The sequence below is a fragment of the Lycium barbarum genome, chromosome 10 (assembly GCF_019175385.1).
Source record: "Lycium barbarum isolate Lr01 chromosome 10, ASM1917538v2, whole genome shotgun sequence".
In the NCBI taxonomy this organism is placed as follows: domain Eukaryota; kingdom Viridiplantae; phylum Streptophyta; class Magnoliopsida; order Solanales; family Solanaceae; genus Lycium; species Lycium barbarum.
The window spans coordinates 34,477,425-34,496,775 of record NC_083346.1 but is presented as its reverse complement, the minus strand read 5'-3'; positions in this window follow the sequence as shown (position 1 = coordinate 34,496,775).

Genomic DNA, 19,351 nt, shown 5'->3' with positions numbered 1-19,351 from the left:
GGAAGGAAAATCATGCTAGAAGATTCATGCCATTAGAAAGAAAGGACTAGCCTCACATACCTTTGACGTTTAACTAAGCTATCGCTTGCTCATTCTCCTTCGATATCACGTTTCTACCTTCAAGAGAGAATTCGCACTATCGTTAGTTAATTCGACTATAAGAACGCGCTACTATTTCTAGGGAAACTTTGGAAGCACTTCTTTTGTTTATACTACCTTTCCCATAATCTATATCAACTCCAAAACGCTCACAAAAACATTCACAATATTACAATCAGCAATCATCATTTATATACATTGACCACAATCCACCATTTCTCTTCAATTTCTCCACATTTATGGCTATAGCTTACTATTGTGTTTCCTCATATATAATACTTATTTCATGGCCTAAATGTCATTTATAACGTATTCATAATCACAACACACCAACATTCATGATTCAATCCAACTATCATCCAACCATGACACTACTCACTCATTAATGACCCATTTCCTATGTCTTTCTACAATTCAAGTATCTTAACCTTCCAATACCTTAAACAACATGGTTTAGTCATGAAACTTACCTTAGATGATGGTTGAACAAGCTTTGAATGGAATTACTCTTCTAGCATCAAAACCTTACTTCATTTACTTTGGGTTTTCTTGAGAGAGATGAACTTTAGCTAGGTTTCATAGACTTTGTCTCATGGATTTGGTGTTATTGATCATGGATTTCCTTTTATTTTCTTGTAAATGAAGAGTGAAGAGTATTCTAGAGGTTTCTTGAGAGAAGTATCGTGGAAAATGAAATGAATTTAATGAGCTTGGGTCTCCTTTTAATGACTTAAAATCTGATCCGGAATGAACAATAATTGAAGTGCACAGTGGTCGTAAACCCACTTTACGGTCCGTATTCCAGTTTACGGGCCGTATTTCGTGGTCGTATTTAAGCATAACAAAACCAGAAAGGTATGATGGGGATCATGGTGATTTACGATCGCAGTTTACGGGCCGTATTTCAATTTACGGTCCGTATTCCAAGTCATATTTAACCATTTAAACATTTGACAGAAAGTTGAAGTTTTGCGAGTTGGAATACGACATGGTGGTTTACGGGCCGTATACTACTTTACGATCCGTATTTCATTTTACGACCGACTCGGCCAAAGTGCAAATCTGCAACTTCCACGTCTTCAGAACCTATAATTAGTCATTGTGGAGCATAACCTATCTCTTGTTCCCATTGCCTTTGAAATCTTACATAAGGTCGTCAAACGTCGTTCCCTTCTCATTAAAACATCATATACCCGTATTCTTCGTTAGTCTATTCGTTGTACGTTCACAGGGAAAAGTTTTGAGGTATAACATTCTCCCCCCCCCCCCCCCCCCCCCTTTTGGAGCATTCGTCCTCGAATGTTAAACATTCGGGATTATACGAAAATTTCGCCTGAGTCTCCCCTGTAATATGGCACTACCATCCTGTCACAACAACCCATAATATCATTGCCTCACAGGGCCACAACACAATAAAATTCTAAGAAAGACTTACGAAAGCTCCCGAGAGTAGGGGCTATAATATCTGAGTAATGATGGAAATAGGGGTGTTCAGATACTCTAATTATTTCACTTCATTTATTGCATACTTACCTTATATTGTTGGTGTTCCATCTTGAGTCTCTTCTGGGGTTGGAATAAATGTGGGTACTTGGACTTCATCTTCTCTTCTGCCTCCCAAGTCATTTCTTCCCGATTGTTGTTTCGCCATAAGACTTTGACTGAAGCTACCTATTTATTTCAAAGTCTTCGCACTTGCCTGTCTAGAATAGAAATAGGCACTTCTTCATAGGTTAGCTTTTCTGTCACTTGCACATCATCAATCGGAACGATTCTCATGGGATCTCCAACACACTTGCGGAGCATCGAAACATGGAAAACTGGATGGATTGATTCAAGCTCCGAGGGTAAGTCCAATTCATAGGCCACCTGACCCACCTTGCGAATAATTCTATACGGTCCAATGTATCTATGGCTTAGCTTCCCTTTCTTACCAAATCTCATCACCCCTTTCATTGGCGATACTTTCAGAAATACCCAATCACCAGCTGGAAATTCCAAGTCTCGTCGGCGATTGTCTGCATAAGACTTTTGGAGACTTTGGGCTGTTAGCAATCGATCTCGGATCACCTTAACTTTTTCCACCACTTGCTGAATCAATTCATGGCCTACTAGTTGTGCTTCTCCTATCTCGAACCATCCGATTGGGGATCTACATTTCCTTCCATATAAAGCTTCATATGGAGCCATCTAAATACTGGTATGGTAACTATTGTTATACGCAAATTAAATTAGCGGCAAATGATCGTCCCAACTTTCACCGAAATCCAGCACACACGCTCGTAGCATATCTTCCAAGGTCTGAATAGTACGCTCGGCTTGTCCATCGGTCTGCGGATGAAATGCCGTGCTAAGCTTCACTTGAGTGCTTAGACCTTCTTGGAAGGACTTCCAGAACTTGGCTGTGAACTGTGCTCCTCTGTCTGTGATAATAGATAGTGGAATACCATGGAGTCGCACAATTTCCTTGAGGTACAACCTCGCATAATCTTCTGCTGAGTAGGTAGTTCTAACAGGAAGAAAATAGGCTGCTTTCGTCAACCTGTCCACAATCACCCATATGGAATCATACTTGCCACGGGAACGAGGTAACCCCACAATAAAATCCATGTTGATCACTTCCCATTTCCAAGTAGGGATTTCCATTGCTTGCAATAAGCCTCCTGGCTTTTGATGTTCAATCTTTACTTGTTGGCAATTTGGACACCGTGCTACAAATTCGGCTATGTCTCTCTTCATGTCATCCCACCAGTACACCATCTTGAGATCACGATACATTTTGGTGGTACCTGGATGAATAGAATATCGAGAACAATGTGCTTCTTCTAGAATTCGTCGGCGCAATTCTGCTACATTCGGCACACATAGCCTGTCTCGGTATCTAAGAATTCCATCCATAGAAACTTCAAATGAAGACTTATCTTTTCCATGAGAGGTGTTTCTGTAATGACACAATTGAGGATCTTCATATTGCCGTTCTTTCACTTCCATATACAAGGACGAAATTGTGGGATCATTGATACTAATCCCCACATTACCCGAATCGATTACACATACTCCAAGATTAGCTAGTTGGCGGAGCTTATGAACCATCTCTTTCTTTTTCGGATGGACTTCACAATAACTGCCCATTGATCGGCGGCTAAGCGCATCGGCTACTACATTCGCTTTTCCAGGGTGGTACAAAATGTTCACATCAAAATCTTTTAACAATTCTAACCACCGCCTCTGCCGCAGGTTCAACTCCTTTTGCTTGAAAATGTATTGAAGACTTTTGTGATCCGTATAAATATCAACATGCACACCATACAAGTAATTCCTCCATATTTTTAAGGCATGAATAACCGCAGCGAATTCGAGATCATGAGTTGGATAATTCCTTTCATGTTTCCATAATTGTCTCGAAGCGTATGCAATAACTCTACCATACTGCATCAATACACATCCTAATACCACACCGGAAGCGTCACAATATATCACATAGCCATCTGACCCTTCTGGAAGTGTTAAGACGGGAGCTGAGGTCAATCTGCCTTTCAACTCTTGGAAACTGCGCTCACAAACATCATTCCACTGAAATTTGGCTGACTTTTGGGTTAACTTCGTCAATGGGGCTGAAATAGATGAAAAGCCCTCTACGAATCTTCTATAATAACCTGCCAAACCTAGAAAACTACGGGCTTCTATAGGCGTCGTAGGCCTTGACCGAGTCTTCACAGCTTCAATTTTCTGAGTGTCAACTCGAATGCCATTATCTGAAATAACGTGGCCCAGAAATGTCACAGAATTTAGCCAAAACTCGCACTTTGAAAATTTTGCATATAATTCTCGGGCTTGAAGAATGCCAAGAACAATTCGCAAATGATCTGCATGTTCTAATTCCGTGCGAGAATACACCAGAATATCATCAATAAATACTATCACAAATAAGTTCAAGAGAGGCCTGAATACATTATTCATCAAATTCATAAACACGGCCGGAGCATTAGTCAACCCAAACGACATCACTCGGAATTCATAGTGGCCATATCTCGTTCTGAAGGCCGTTTTGGGAATATCCACTTCTCTAACTCTCACTTGATGGTAACCCGACCTTAAATCTATTTTAGAAAACCACTTGACACCTTGCAATTGGTCGAATAAGTCATCAATCCTTGGGAGAGGATATTTGTTCTTTATCGTCACTTTGTTCAATTTCCTATAATCAATACACATTCGTAGAGAACCATCTTTCTTTCTCACGAACAAGACCGGTGCTCCCCACGGTGATGAACTGGGCCTAATAAACCCCTTTTCGAGCAAATCTTTCAACTGTGCCTTTAACTCTTTCAACTCTGCCGGAGCCATTCGATAATGAGGAATAGAAATAGGCTTGGTGTCCGGTAACACATCAATGGCGAAGTCAATCTCTCTTTCTGGAGGAAGACCTGGAAGTTCGTCTGGAAACACATCTGGGAATTCATTCACGACCGGAACTGATTGGAAAGTTGGCGGCTTTGACTCGGTGTCATGAACCCGAACTAAATGATAAATATAACCCTTGGCTACCATCTTCCTTGCCTTAAGGTAGGAAATAAACCTACCTTTCGGTGATGCTGCATTACCTTTCCATTCAAGCACGGGCTCTTCCGGAAATTGGAATCGAACTACTTTAAATCGGAAATCAACATTAGCATAGCACGAGGCCAACCAATCCATGCCCATAATTACATCGAAATCTAACATTTCCAACTCAATCAAATCAGCTGTGGTCTGGCGATCACATATCACAACTACACAATTTTTATACACTTGTCTTGCTATCACGGGATCACCAACCGGAGTAGACACCTCAAAAGGTTTGATCGGCTTAGGTTTCACCCTAATACAACCAGAAACATATGGAGTAATATAAGAAAGAGTAGAACCGGGATCTATCAGTGCATATACATCACGGGAGAATATAGATAATGTACCTGTAACCACATCCGGAGAGGACTCAAGATCCTGCCGTCCGGCTAAAGCATATACACGGGGCTGAGTGGCACCTGAAGTAGATGCTGCCCCTCTACCTCAACCTCGGCCTGCTGACATCTAGGGAATCTGTCCTGCCGGGCGCGCTGAGGAAGAACCAGCTGCTGAACTTGTAGGTTGAACTCCAACTCTACCACTCATCGACGGGCAATCTCTCATCATGTGCCCCACCTGGCCACAAGTGTAGCAAGCATCCGAACCCTGGCGACATTGTCCGAAATGTAATCTACCGCACTGGCTACATCGCGGTACTGGGGGTCTCCTCTGGCTATAATCTTCCCTGAACTGGGAATCTGGGGCCCTCGAACTCTGACCCTGTCCTGAACGGAAGGAGCGATCAAATCTCTTATCTGCGAATCGAGGGGGTGCACTGGTCACCGACTGGCCTGAGTAACTAGAATATATCTGTCTTGATCCCCCTCTATAACCACTGCCTGCTCTCATAGATCTAGCCCTCTTTCCTTGCCTTCTATCACTATCGCGGTCAATTCTTTGTGGTTGTTGTCGCCCCTCTAAATTCTGAGCATGCGCCTGTATTCGTGAAATATCCATCCCGTCTTGCAAGGAAGCCGTCAAACAATCTCTGAATAAATGTGGCCCTAGGCCACTTACAAATCTTTGTACCCGATCTCCCATGTCGGCCACCAAAGCCGAGGCATATCTAGCCAAAGAATTAAATTGCATGTTATACTCCCGGGCACTCATATTTCCTTGCCTCAGATTTAGAAATCTATCCGCTCTAGCTCGGCGGACCTCGGGTGGCAAGTAGTGACGAATACAATCATCCACGAACTCTTGCCAGACCGGAGGAGGCGCATTCTCTCCTCTTGACATTACCCAGTTGTTATACCATAAAACTGCCATATCTCGGAGTCTATAAGATTCCAACTCCACGGATTCAGCTTCAGAGGAATGGACAATCTTCAATGTCCTCAACACCTCATCTATGAAACCTTGCGGGTCTTCATCCGGCTTTGACCCGAAGAACTTCGGAGGATTTAGACTCATAAAATCACGGGCTTTGGTACTTGCTGCCCGATCACTTGAACTCGCATTTTGTTGTTGTGCCTGTGCGGCGACCAATTGTGTCAATAGATGTATGGCCTCGGTCATTTGTTGACCCGAAGCAACCGGTGGAGGAATTGGAGCTGGAGCTCCTCCTTGCTCTTCCACATTAGGCGGGGTAGAAGAAGTATTAGACAAGGCCATATTATGTGATTCGCCTTCTTCTATATTCATCGGAGGCTCTCTTTCTACTCGCCTCCTTATCGTAGTCTTGCCCTTCTGGGCAGCTGTAGCTTTTCCCTTTGGCAGCATTCTGAAACCACGGCTCGTAGATATTTCCTAGGACTGAACTGCTCTGATACCACTTTTGTCACGACCCAGCTAGGGGCTGCGACGGGTACCCGGGGCTAGCCACCGAGCACCACTCGTTCTACTACTCATCTTACTCATTTAGTGCTCTTTTATCAATTTATATTCAAATCGTAGGAAAAGTCATCTTTCATTTGAGAACATAAAAATACTTTTATATGCATAAGCCTCTCGGCTATCAAAATAATATATATACACATAGTAATAAATCGTCAGACCATCTAACCCACACTGCGTATCTACGAGCCTCTACTGGAGTGCTATACATAAGGACGGGACAGGACCCCGTCATGCCCAAAAATACATATACATGACTATATACGTAAAAGAATAATCAAGCACCTCCGGAACAAAGGAGTGCTTCCAATCGGCTGACAGCTACTACGAATTTGGGTCAAGCTCTCCTCCCTGTCTAACTGTGGGCATGAACACAGCGTCCAAAGAAAACGGACATCATTACGAACATTGTACTGAGTATGAGAGGCATAAACAATGAAATAAGGCAATGATGTAAAATAAGTATCAATGTGGAATAACTGTATCTGACTGTCAAGGGTAAAAGAAATAGTCCATGCTGGCTTACTCATAATCATCATCATGTCATGTATGCATAAATATATAAGCTGCCCGTCCATATAGGATCGGTGTGATAATCATAACATCAACCTTTGTCCAGGCCTCCCGTGTCCGGGGTATCATCTCATGCCACCCACTAGTGGTGTCTTCCCATGCCATTTGGACATGGTGTATCGTATAGCTGCCCGCCTTAGCGGTGACTGCCCGGCCAAATAAGCGCGGTGTTATATCATCATCATGCATGCTCATCATAATATGCTTATCGTAACATACATGCATAGGGCTTAAGAACAACTTTACTTTATCGGGGTGACGTAAGGTCGTGATCCCCCGATTTCATTATGGAGCAATTATTGACATCCTACATCACCTTGAAGGAAGTAGCATATAAGGTGAGTGTAAGAAATAGATAACATCAGTATCATTATAGGGCTCATTATATCATATCTCTTATCCTATATTGCCACTCATAGATATGGGCTTTTAGCTATCCGGAATATAGGAACTCATGAAGAGGAAGGAAAATCATGCTAGAAGATTCATGCCATTAGAAAGAAAGGACTAGCCTCACATACCATTGACGTTTAACTAAGCAATCGCTTGCTCATTCTCCTTCGATATCACGTTTCTACCTTCAAGAGAGAATTCGCACTATCATTAGTTAATTCGACTATAAGAAAGCGCTACTATTTCTAGGGAAAATTGGGCAGCACTTCCTTTGTTTATACTACCTTTCTCATATTCTATATCAACTCCCAAACGCTAACAACAACATTCACAATCTTACACTCAGCAATCATCATTTATATACATTGACCACAATCCACCATTTCTCTTCAATTTCTCCACATTTATGGCTATAGCTTACTATTGTGTTTCCTCATATATAATACTTATTTCATGGCCTAAATGTCATTTATAACGTATTCATAATCACAACACACCAACATTCATGATTCAATCCAACTACCATCCAATTATGACACTACTCACTCATTAATGACCCATTTCCTATGTCTTTCTACAATTCAAGTATCTCAACCTTCCAATACCTTAAACAACATGGTTTAGTCATGAAACTTACCTTATATGATGGTTGAACAAGCTTTGAATGGAATTACTCCTCTAGCATCAAAACCCTACTTCATTTCCTTTGGGTTTTCTTGAGAGAGATGAACTTTAGCTAGGTTTCATACACTTTGTCTCATGGATTTGGTGTTATTGATCATGGATTTCCTTTGATTTTCTTATTATAAATGAAGAGTGGAGAGTATTCTAGAGGTTTCTAGAGAGAAGTATCGTGGAAAATGAAATGAATTTAATGAGCTTGGGTCTCCTTTTAATGACTTAAAATCTGATCCGGAATGAACAGTAATTGAAGTGCACAGTGGTCGTAAACCCAGTTTATGGTCCGTATTACAGTTTACGGGCCGTATTTCGTGATCGTATTTAAGCATAACAAAACTAGAAAGGTATGCTGGGGATCATGGTGATTTACGATCGCAGTTTACGGGCCGTATTTCAACTCACGATCTGTATTCCAAGTCGTATTTAACCATTTAAACATTTGACAGAAAGTTGAAGTTTTGAGATTTGGAATACGACATGGTGGTTTACGGGCCGTATACTACTTTACGATCCGTATTTCATTTTACGACCGACTGGGCCAAAGTGCAAATCTGCAACTTCCACGTCTTCAGAACCTATAATTAGTCATTGTGTAGCATAACCTATCTCTTGTTCCCATTGCCTTTGAAATCTTACTTAAGGTTGTCAAATGTCGTTCCCTTCTCATTTAAACATCATATACCCGTCTTCGTTAGTCTATTCGTTGTACGTTCACGGGGGAAATTTCGGAGGTGTAACAAGTACGGTCTAAAAACACTATTCATCAAGTCCATAAAGGTTGTTAGGGCATTGGTCAAGCCAAAAGATATAACTAGAAGCTCATAATGACCATAAAAGGTCCTGAAATCTATATTAGGATATAATCCACCCTAATCTTCAATTGGTGATAACCGGACCTCAAGTCAATCTTGGAGAAGACCAACGCACCCTGAAGTTGATTGAACAAATATTTAATACGAGGAATGGGATACTTATTCTTGATGGTTACCTTGTTCAACTACCAATAGTCGATACATATGCACATTCCCATCCTTTTTTTTCATAAACAACACTGGAGCATCAAAGCGAAATGCTAGGTCTAATAAACCCCGTACTCAATATGTATTGCAATTGTTCCTTCAATTCCCTCAACTCCGTCGGCGCCATACAATATGAAGGAATAGAAATGGGCTTGGTCCCTGGCTCCAAATCAATGTAAAAGTAAATGTCACGATATAGAGGAACACATAATAGTCTGTCGGAAACACCTCGAGAAAATCTCTCACCACTGGTACTTACTCAAGTGGAGGAGTATCGGCACTCGTAACCTGGGCATAAGCCAAAAAAGATAAGAAGCCCTTTTCAACCATCCGACGGGAATAATATCACTTTCTTTGGCACATGACTAATAGCACCCTTCCACAACAACCTAGGAACTCTCGGCAAAGATACGGTAACTGTCTTGGCATAACTGTCCAAAATCGTATGATAAGGGGATAACCAATTCATACCTAAGATAATATCAAAATCTACCATGCCTAGGATCATCAAATCATCCTAAGTGTCATATCCCATCAAAGTCACGACACAAGATCGATATACTCGATCCACCACTATAGAATCCCCACTAGGAGTAGAAACATTAACAGGGAAATTAAGCGATTCACATAGCATATCCAAACCCTAAGTAAAGTAAGTAGACACATAAGAGTATATAGAGCATGGATAAAATAATGTCATAACCAACCATCGAAATACCAAAAACATACATGTAATGACTGCATCAGAAGCTTCTACCTCTTGTTCACCTGGTAATGCATAGCACCGAGCATGGCCACCCTCAACCTGAGAACCTCTGTGACTACCACCAAGGCCTATTTGAGTACCACCACTACCAAAATAAGAATGTAACGACCCGTTTGGTCGTTATTTCCTTTTTGATAAGTTGACCCTTTCCCAAGCCTTGTTAGTATAATTTTGACCAGCGAGGATGAGAGACACGATTCCCAGAGTAATCGAGCGAGTTTTATGTGATTTATGAGAATCAAAGTTTTAAAGTGAAAAACCTTTGACCATTGGTGAACTTTTGGGTAAACAGACTTTTTGTTTAGGAATCCATCAATTCCAAGAGGTTTGGAGGATCGCTCATGAATTGGTGGGGTATTCAGTTCAGTTCCCGAGGCATTCAGGAGCATTTAGTACAAATGGTTGGAAAGTTAGTTTTGGCCATTTGGGAGTTGGCTCGGTTAAATAGACCTCCGTTGGGAATTACGAGGCCCCGAGTAAGTCCGTAGCATAAATTTACCCATGGTTGTATGTCTGGTTTGTATCCGGATGGACGTCGGGATTTGGGGTGAAACAAGGTGAAAACTAGAATTTTGCTGGTTTCTGGTGTCTCGCTCCAGCGAGACTGTTATGCCTCAGCGGGTCCGCCTCAGCAGGGCCTGGATAGTATGTGTGAATTCTAAGTATTTTAATGAGATTCGCCTCAATGGATGTTTCTCCGCTGAGGCGAGATCGCGGAAGCAAAACATAATCCTTTGGAACGGACGTCGCTGAATCAGAAGCATTAAATGTCCCATTTCGAACCACTCTTTTCCCATTCCCAAATTAATACTTTAAGTGACTCAAGGGTGATTTGAAGAGTATTCAGAGTTATTTCATCTTGAGGCAAGTTTCCTTCACCTTGTTCATATTTATATACCTTCCTAAAGCAAGAATCTATGGTGGAATCTGGTAAGGCTAGTTGGAAAAGACTAGTTTTAACCTTAAGTATGATATTTGAATCTTAGGCTAAGAATATGAGTTTAATTGATGGATCTTACTATTCTAATCATGGAATCTTGTGGATTAGTAGATAATAAGCTTGAATCTCTAATTTAAGTTAAATAACTGATTATGAAAAGCTAGGGTTTATCCCTAAATTGGGGGTTTTCTTTTTAATGATGCAGTTGATCACTAATAGAGTCTAATTAGCAATTGGAGAGTAGAATTAATCTTCTAGAATGTTAGGTTACCATTTCCAATCTTGAAATTCTCATTTTTACCGTCGTGGGTTCGATTTTCCCTTTTCTATAGTTGATTTTCGATTTGAATGAATATTTATCAATATGGGTATTGTTAATCTTCGATCGTAACTTAGATTTTGATAATGAATAGACTTTGAGGATTTCGAGGCTCTTCGAAAGGGCAAGGCTCACGTTTGACGGTTCGTGGCACTAGCTTGGCATCGAGGTAGGTTACGGCTTACCTTTCGGTTAGGCTTCAATTAGTGAAGCATATCTAGAAGTTAGTTATTGACAGATAAAGCATATTAAGCCTTTAGGTATAAAGTTGGGATGGATACTCTTAGGTTGGTATTGTTGATGACTTTGTAGGCTTGTCGTTTTGTTATTGTGATTTGGTTTGTCACCATATGTACGGTGTTAGGTTTGTTTCCCCTTTACCATGTTGTGTTTGTGATGTATTCATCTCTCACTTATCTTGTAACTTATCATCGATAAAGGAAGGACCAATGATCTAGGATTAGTATTGTGATGAGTGCTCATGTAGAGGGATGAAAAAGATCTTGATTATGATTTACACTTGATATTGATATCATGCATAGCATTCATACACATTTTACATGATACAATGATATGAACTTTGATTTGGTACTGGTGATGATAAGTGAGAAAGGAAACATCTGAGATTGTGACCGGAGTAGGAGATTGTGGACAAGTTTGATATGGAAGCCATCTCTGGGCTGTGTGCGGAATGGCTAGTATTGTGGAAGTCATCTTTGGGTTGTGTACGGAGTGACTAGTACATGGAATTCGCGGGTCACCTATGGGTCATGACTATCAATACATGAAGGATATCCGTTCGTAGCATGTGTGTATGGTGTGAGACTATTGACCAAATGCATTTTATTGCATTGCATATGCGCTCATTTAGTTCATTCATTTATATCATTGAATATACTATGGTACTTATATCATGTGTGTTGTTCGTGATCTTGGATTGTGTTGTGACTTATATTTTACTGCATGTCTACCTTTCAATTTCTTTCTTATATATATATATATATATGCTATCTAATTGTTGTAGGCCTATGATACCTACGGGTATATCATTTTTTTGTTGATACTACCTTGTTGTACTCTTTTCTGAGTGCAGAGTTCATAGAAGGTTCCTCCTCCGCACCTCGTGAGTGATCTCAAAGCTCAACTTTAAGAGCTTCCAGAATGAGCATTTGATCGATTTCGGTACTCGGAGATTCTTCTGTTTTTACTTGTCTTTTATTCGTATTTTGAGACAATACTTGTATTTTAGACTTGAATTCTTCAGACTTGTAGTATTTAATAGCTCTTGTACTGATTCAGACTAGATTCAGGGGATGATGTATTAGTACTCCTCACTTAGTAGTTTATTTATGTTTTGAGACTTCTTAATTCTTTCTATTTACTTTTAATCTGTTTAAAATAAATGTTGATTAAGGGAAGGGTTCGCCCACCAGGGGGTTTAGTTTAGGTGCCCGCTCGATCCACTAGTTGGGTCGTGACAAGTTGGTATCAGAGCCCTAGGTTATCCGGTCTTATAGGTACAAGAGCATATCTAGTAGAGTCTTGTGGATCAATACGATGAGCTCCGTACTCATCTATGAGAGGTTATAGGACATTTAGGAGACTTCAAATTCTTTCATTGTTGTGTGCTACTTTATTCAAATTGGTATCTAGGTTGTTCAAATTGGTATTTTATTTCACTTCTATTCCCTTATAGATAGTGAGGACGCGCGTTACCAATGCAAGAGATGAGGGGCACGAGCCCACCGCTGGGGCCAAAGCACAAGGATGAGAGGCCGTGGTGCCGCACCACCAGGGGTAGGGCCCCTGCGGTTGGTCAGAGACGTGCTAGGTCTGTATCACCAGAGCCAGAGCGTCAGCCTGAGCATCAGCCTGCAGTTGAGGGAGAGCTGGGACCAGCTCAGACTCAGCTTGAGCTTATTTCTACTCCAGTGCTTTAGGACACCATGGTTCGTATTCTACACTATCTTGATAGGATACATGCGGTGGGTGGTCTATCCACTCCAGGAGGGTTGCAGACTAGAAGAGGAGAAGACTCCCGAGGAGGGCCAGACTCAAAGGATGCAGCCTGTTAATGCCATGGCCCCTCGGATTGATGGGATTCCAGTACCTGCTGGTGCTCCTAGGCCCGTTACTGGCCCAGTTATGACCGTTGGAGATCAATAGTTGATTGGTAGATTTTTGAAGATGGATCCGCCGAGGTTCTCCACTACACCGAGTGAGGATGATTATGAGCTTGTTATGGACATGCATGAGAGTTTGTATAAGATGAGGATTGTCGAGTTCCATGGAGTTGACTATGTGTCCTATCAGTTGTGTGGGAACGCAAAGACTTGGTGAAGGTCCTTCATCGATTGCCGCCCAGCTAGGTCACGTCCACTGTCTTGGGCTCAGTTTCATCAAGCTTTTTTAGATAAGTGTGTTCCTCGTACTCTGAGGGATCAGAAGAGAGATGAGTTTATCTATTTTCTGCAAAGATGCATGTCTGTAGCTGAGTACAAAGCCTGATTCCTTTCTTTGGCATGATATGCTACACAGTTGATTCCTACTAAGACAGAAAGGGTAAGAAGATTCGTGGGTTGACTAGTAACTCTCCCGTTATATGTGGCATGTCATCCGCTTGTCACCATATATGCTTCTTTACAGCTTCTTTCCAGTCACTGGTAGATCATGTTGCGAGTGTTGAGTCAGCTAGGATCAGAGCCCATGGTGGGGGCAGTGATAAAAAGCCCCGTCATTATGATAGTTACAGTGGATCGACTTCTAGAGGTGGGAGCCGGTTGGCTAGGACCTTTCAGCCACATTTCAACCGCCTTATACAGTCAATGCTCCAGACTTTTTTGGTTGTTCCTTTGAGGCAGAGTGGTTCAGGGCACGTTTTTGGAGGCTCTTATTATCGGCCAGTCAATCGAAGAGGTTATACCGATTCTTCATCTTCAGTATTTTAGCCCCCGCCATCTAATGCTTTCTATGTATATGGTGATATCGGGAACATTGCTAGAGAGTGCCCCAGGACGAGACAGTGTGGGGCCCAGCAGGGTTTTAGATTTCAGACCCCTAGGACTCTGTTATCTTCAGGTAACTGGGATGGATCATCTGGTAGGGGTGTTGCTCAGACAGGCCGTGGTTGTTCTCCATCGTCTAGGGGTGGATATCAGTCAGGCAGGGGTGGTTCTCAAGCTTCCAAAAGAGGAGCTTAGTCTGGCCACAGTGCTCGTGGTAGTGCCGATTGTTATGCTTTTCCTAGTAGGCCAGAGGACGAGGCGTCAGATGCTGTTATCACAGGTACCATTTTTTTTTGTCACCGAGAATTTTTGGTATTATTTGATCCTAGATCTACTTTATCTTATGTGTATACTTGTCATTTTGTGGGTTGGGATATGGTTTGTGACCGACTTGACGTACCTATTCACATGTCTACTCCGGTTGGAGATTTGGTAGTAGTTGATCGAGTTTATCAATCATGTTTAGTTACTTTCCTAGGTTATGATATGTGGGTTGAGTTAGTGATTCTAGATATGGTTTATTTCGACGTCATATTGGGCACGAGTTAGTTGTCCCCTTTTCATTCGATCTTGCACTGTCACACCAAGACAGCCATGCTACCCAAGCCGAGTTTTCCTAGACTTGAGTGGAGGGGTACTGCTAGTACCACCCCGAAGAAGATTATTTCATTCCTTCGAGCCAAGAAGTTAGTTGATAAAGGATGTTTGGCCCACTTGGCCCTATTTGTGATACCAGTGTTGACTCTGTCACTTAAGTATGTGCCTTCTATGGGTATGTTTGCGGAGGTGTTAACTACAGATTTGTCGAGTATGGTACCCAATTGTGATATTGACTTCTGCATTAATCAAGAGCCGGGCACTCGCCTTATTTTCATTTCTCCATATAGGATGGCACTAGCCGAGTTGAGAGAGTTAAAGGAACAATTGCAAGAATCCAGGTTATCAAAGGATTTCCTGCGATTATTTCTAGTATGGAATGAGTCAATCATCCACTTTGGTATCTTATTGAACAAAGAACGAAATCCGGGTATATACCAATACCTATTACGGGTAAAAAGATGGAGATCGAAAGAAATAACTCTCGCGGTCCAGAATCAAAAAAGGAATCCTTTAACAATTGCAAGATGTTCAGAGTAAGGGTTTAATCAGATCGAGTGTCTCCCTTTGGGGCACTCTCATGCTTTTTGTGAAGAAGAAAGATGTGTCAATGCGGATGTGTAATGATTACCACCAGTTGAACAAGGTCACCATTCGAAACAAGTATCCTATCCCCAGCATCGATGACTCGTTCGACCAACTTCAGGGCTTCAGTGTTCTTCAAGATTGATTTGAGGTCGGGTTATCACCAGTTGAAGATCAGGCCGAGAATATTATGAAGATGGTCTTTAGGACTCGTTATGATCATTACGAGTTCCTTTTTATGTCTTTTGGGCGTACTAATGCCTCGACAGCTTTTAAGGATGTGATGAATGGCATTTTCAAGCCATACCTGGATTTCTTCGTCATAGTCTTCATTGATGATATTTGGTGTATTTGCGGAGCAAGGAAGATCATGAGCGTCATTTGAGGATTGTTGAAGGAAAAGAAGCTTTATGCTAAGTTTTCTAAGTATGAGTTTGGCTTGATTCTGTGGCATTCTTGGGCCATATGGTATCCAAGGATTGGATTATGGTCGATCCCAAGAAGATCGAGGCGGTTAGAGATTCGGCCTCGAGGCCCACTTCAGTGACTGAGATTCATAACTTTGTGGGGTTGGCGAGTTACTACCGTTGGTTCATGAAAGGGTTTGCTTCGATTTCCTCTCATTTGACTCGACTCTCAAAAGGATATACCTGTCCAGTAGTCCGATGAATGTGAAGAGAGCTTCCAAAATCTCAAGACCTTATTACTACAGCCACAATTTTGGCATTACCCGTGGATGATAAGGATTTTTCCATTTATTGTGATGCGTCACATTTTGGTTTGGATACTATTTTAATGCACGAGGGCAAGGTTATTGCTTATGATTCTAGGTCGTTGAAAATTCATGACAAGAACTACCCTACTCATGATTTGGAGTTGGCAACGGTAATCTTAGCTATGAAGATTTGGAGGCATTACATATATGAGATCCATTATCAGGTGTTCACCGATCGCTGTAGTGCACAGCATGTGTTCAGTCCGAGGTATCTCAATTCTAGACAGCGCAGATGGATGAAGCTACTTAGGGTGAAATCACCATACTTTATCATCCAGGAAAAGCTAATATGGTAGCTGATGCATTTATTCAAAAGGCAGTGAGTATGGGCAATTTAGCTCGATTGATTACTACAGAGCTTTCTTTAGCCATGGAGGTTCAAACTCTGGCTAACAGTCTTGTACGACTCAAAATTTCAGATCCGGGTAGGGTTTTAGTGTGTGTTGAGGTGAGGTCATTTCTTATGGAGCAGATTAAGGCACAACAGTTTGATAATGATAAGTTGTACAAGATTCGTGATATAGTGTTAAGTAGTGAGGCTAAGGAGGTCATGCTTGATGATGAGGGAGTCTTGAGGATCAAGGGGCTCGTTTGCGTTCCTCGTGTAGTGGTATCATTCGTTTGATATTTGAAGAGGCTCATAGTTCGAGATATTCCATTGATCCAGGTGCTACTAAGATGTATCGTGTTTTGAGACAACACTACTGGTGGGGCAGGATGAAGAAAGACATTACAGATTTCATTGCTCAGTGTTTAAATTGCCAACAAGTTAAGTATGAGCACTAGAGACATTGTTGTGTGCTTCCAAGGATGCCCATTCTGAAGAGGAAATGGGAGAGGATAGCCATGGATTTCGTTGTGGGTCTTCCGAAGACCTTGTGTAAGTTTGATTCGGTTTGGGACATTATGGATAAGTTGACTAAGTTCGCGCACTTCATTCCGGTTCAGGTTACTTATAATGCAGCGATGTTGGCGAGGATCAACATTCGAGAGATTGTACGATTGCATATGGTTCTTATTTCCTCAAACCGAGGTACTTAGTGTAACTCTCATTTCTGGAAGACTTGCAGATGGAGTTGGATACTTAGTTGGATCTAGACACCGCGTTTCATCCGCAGATGATGGTCAGTATGAGAGGCTATTCAGGTGCTTGAGGATATATTGAGAGCTTATGTTATTGATTTTGGTGGTCATTGGGACTAATTCTTACCATTGGCAGAGTTCGCATACAACAACTACCATTCGAGTATTGATATGGCGCCATTTGAGGCTTTATACGGTAGGAGGTGTCATTCTCCGATTAGGTGGTTTGATGCCTTCGAGGTGAGACCTTGGGGTACGAATTTACTGAGGGAGTCCTCCGACAAAGTGAAGCTGATTCAAGGAAAGTTTTTGGCAGCACAGAGCAGGCAAAAGAAGTATGCGGACTGGAAGGTTCAGGATTTAGAGTTTATGGAGGTTGAGGAGGTTTTTCTGAAGGTTTCACCCATGAAGGGTGTCATGCAATTTGGGAAGAAGGGCAAGTTGAGCTCGAGGTACATTGACCCATTTGAGATTCTTCGTCGTATTGGTGTAGTGGCTTATAAGTTAGCTTTGCCATCAGGCTTGTTAAGTGTATCTGATATTTCATGTTTGCATGCTAAAGAATTACCATTTAGACGGTTCGTATATCATTTGTTAGGACTCCATTTTACTAGATGAGAATATGTCTTGTGAGGAAGAGCTTATAGCGATCTTAGATAGGCAAGGGAAGAAGTTGAGATCGAAGGAGATAGCTTCAGTTAAGGTGATGGAAGCACCGTCCAGTTAAGGAGGCCATATGGGAGACCGAGTCCGATATGCATACCAGATATCCCCAGTTGTTTGCCAACTCAGGTGCTTTTTCTCCATTCTTTTCCTTTGTCGTTCAAGTATGAACGATTGTTTAATTGGTATCTGATGTAACGACCCGTTTGGTCGTTATTGACCTCTTGACCTATTTACCCCTCTTGACCCTTCCTCGAGCCCTGTTAATATGTTTTTGACCCACGGGAAAGGGCGACACAGTTCTCGAGGTAATCGGGCAAGCATTATTTTGATTTATGAGAATTAGATCCTTAAAGTGAAAAACCTTTGACCAATAGTAGACTTTTGGGTAAACAGAGTTTTTTCGAAAATTCATCGATTCCATGGGGTCCGAAGGGTTGATTATGACTCGGTTGGGCATTCAATTCGATTCTCGAGGCATTCAAAAGAGTTTTGTACCAATTGTTAGAAAGTTTGTTTTGGGTGTTTGGGATTGGTCCGATCAAATAGACCTCCGTTTGGAATTCTGAGGCCACGAGTGAGTTCATAGTGTGTTTTTACTTATGGTTTCATGTCTAGTGTGTATCCGAAAGGCCTCGAATGGATGTCGGGATTTTGGGCTAAACTTGATGAAAACTAGAATTCTGCTAGTTTCTGGTGTCTTCCTCTAGCGAGACTGTTTGTGCCTCAACGGGTCCGCCTCAGCAGGGCCTGGCCCGTAGGAGCGAATCCCAAGTATTTTAATGAGATCCTCCTTAGTGGATGTTTTCCCGCTGAGGCAAGATTGAGGAAGCGGAACATAATCTGCTGGAGCAGACGTCGCTGAATCAGAAGCATTAAATGTCCCATTTCGAACCACTCTTTTCCCATTTCAAAAATTAATTCTCTAAATGATTGAAGGGTGTGATTTGAAGAGTATTCAGAGTTGTTTCATCTTAGGGTAAGTTTGCTTCACCTTGTTCATGCTTATTTACCTTGCTAAAGCTAGAATCTATGGTGGAATCTAGTGAGGCTAGTTGGAGAAGATTAGTTTTAACCTTAAGTGTGATGTTTGAATCTTAGGCTATGAATATGAGTTTAATTGATAAATCTTACTATTCTAATCATGGAATCTTGTGGATCAATAGATAATAAGCTTGAATTTCTAATTTGAGGTAACGAATTGATTATGGAAAACTAGGGTTTATGCCAAAATTGGGGGTTTTCTTTTGAATGATGAAATTTGTCACTAATTGAGCCTACTTAGCAATTGAATAGTAGAATAGAACTTATAGAACATTGGGTTACCATTTCGAATCTTGAAATTCACGTTTTACACTCATGGGTTCGATTTTCCTTTTTTCTATAGTTGATGTTTGATTTGAGCGAAT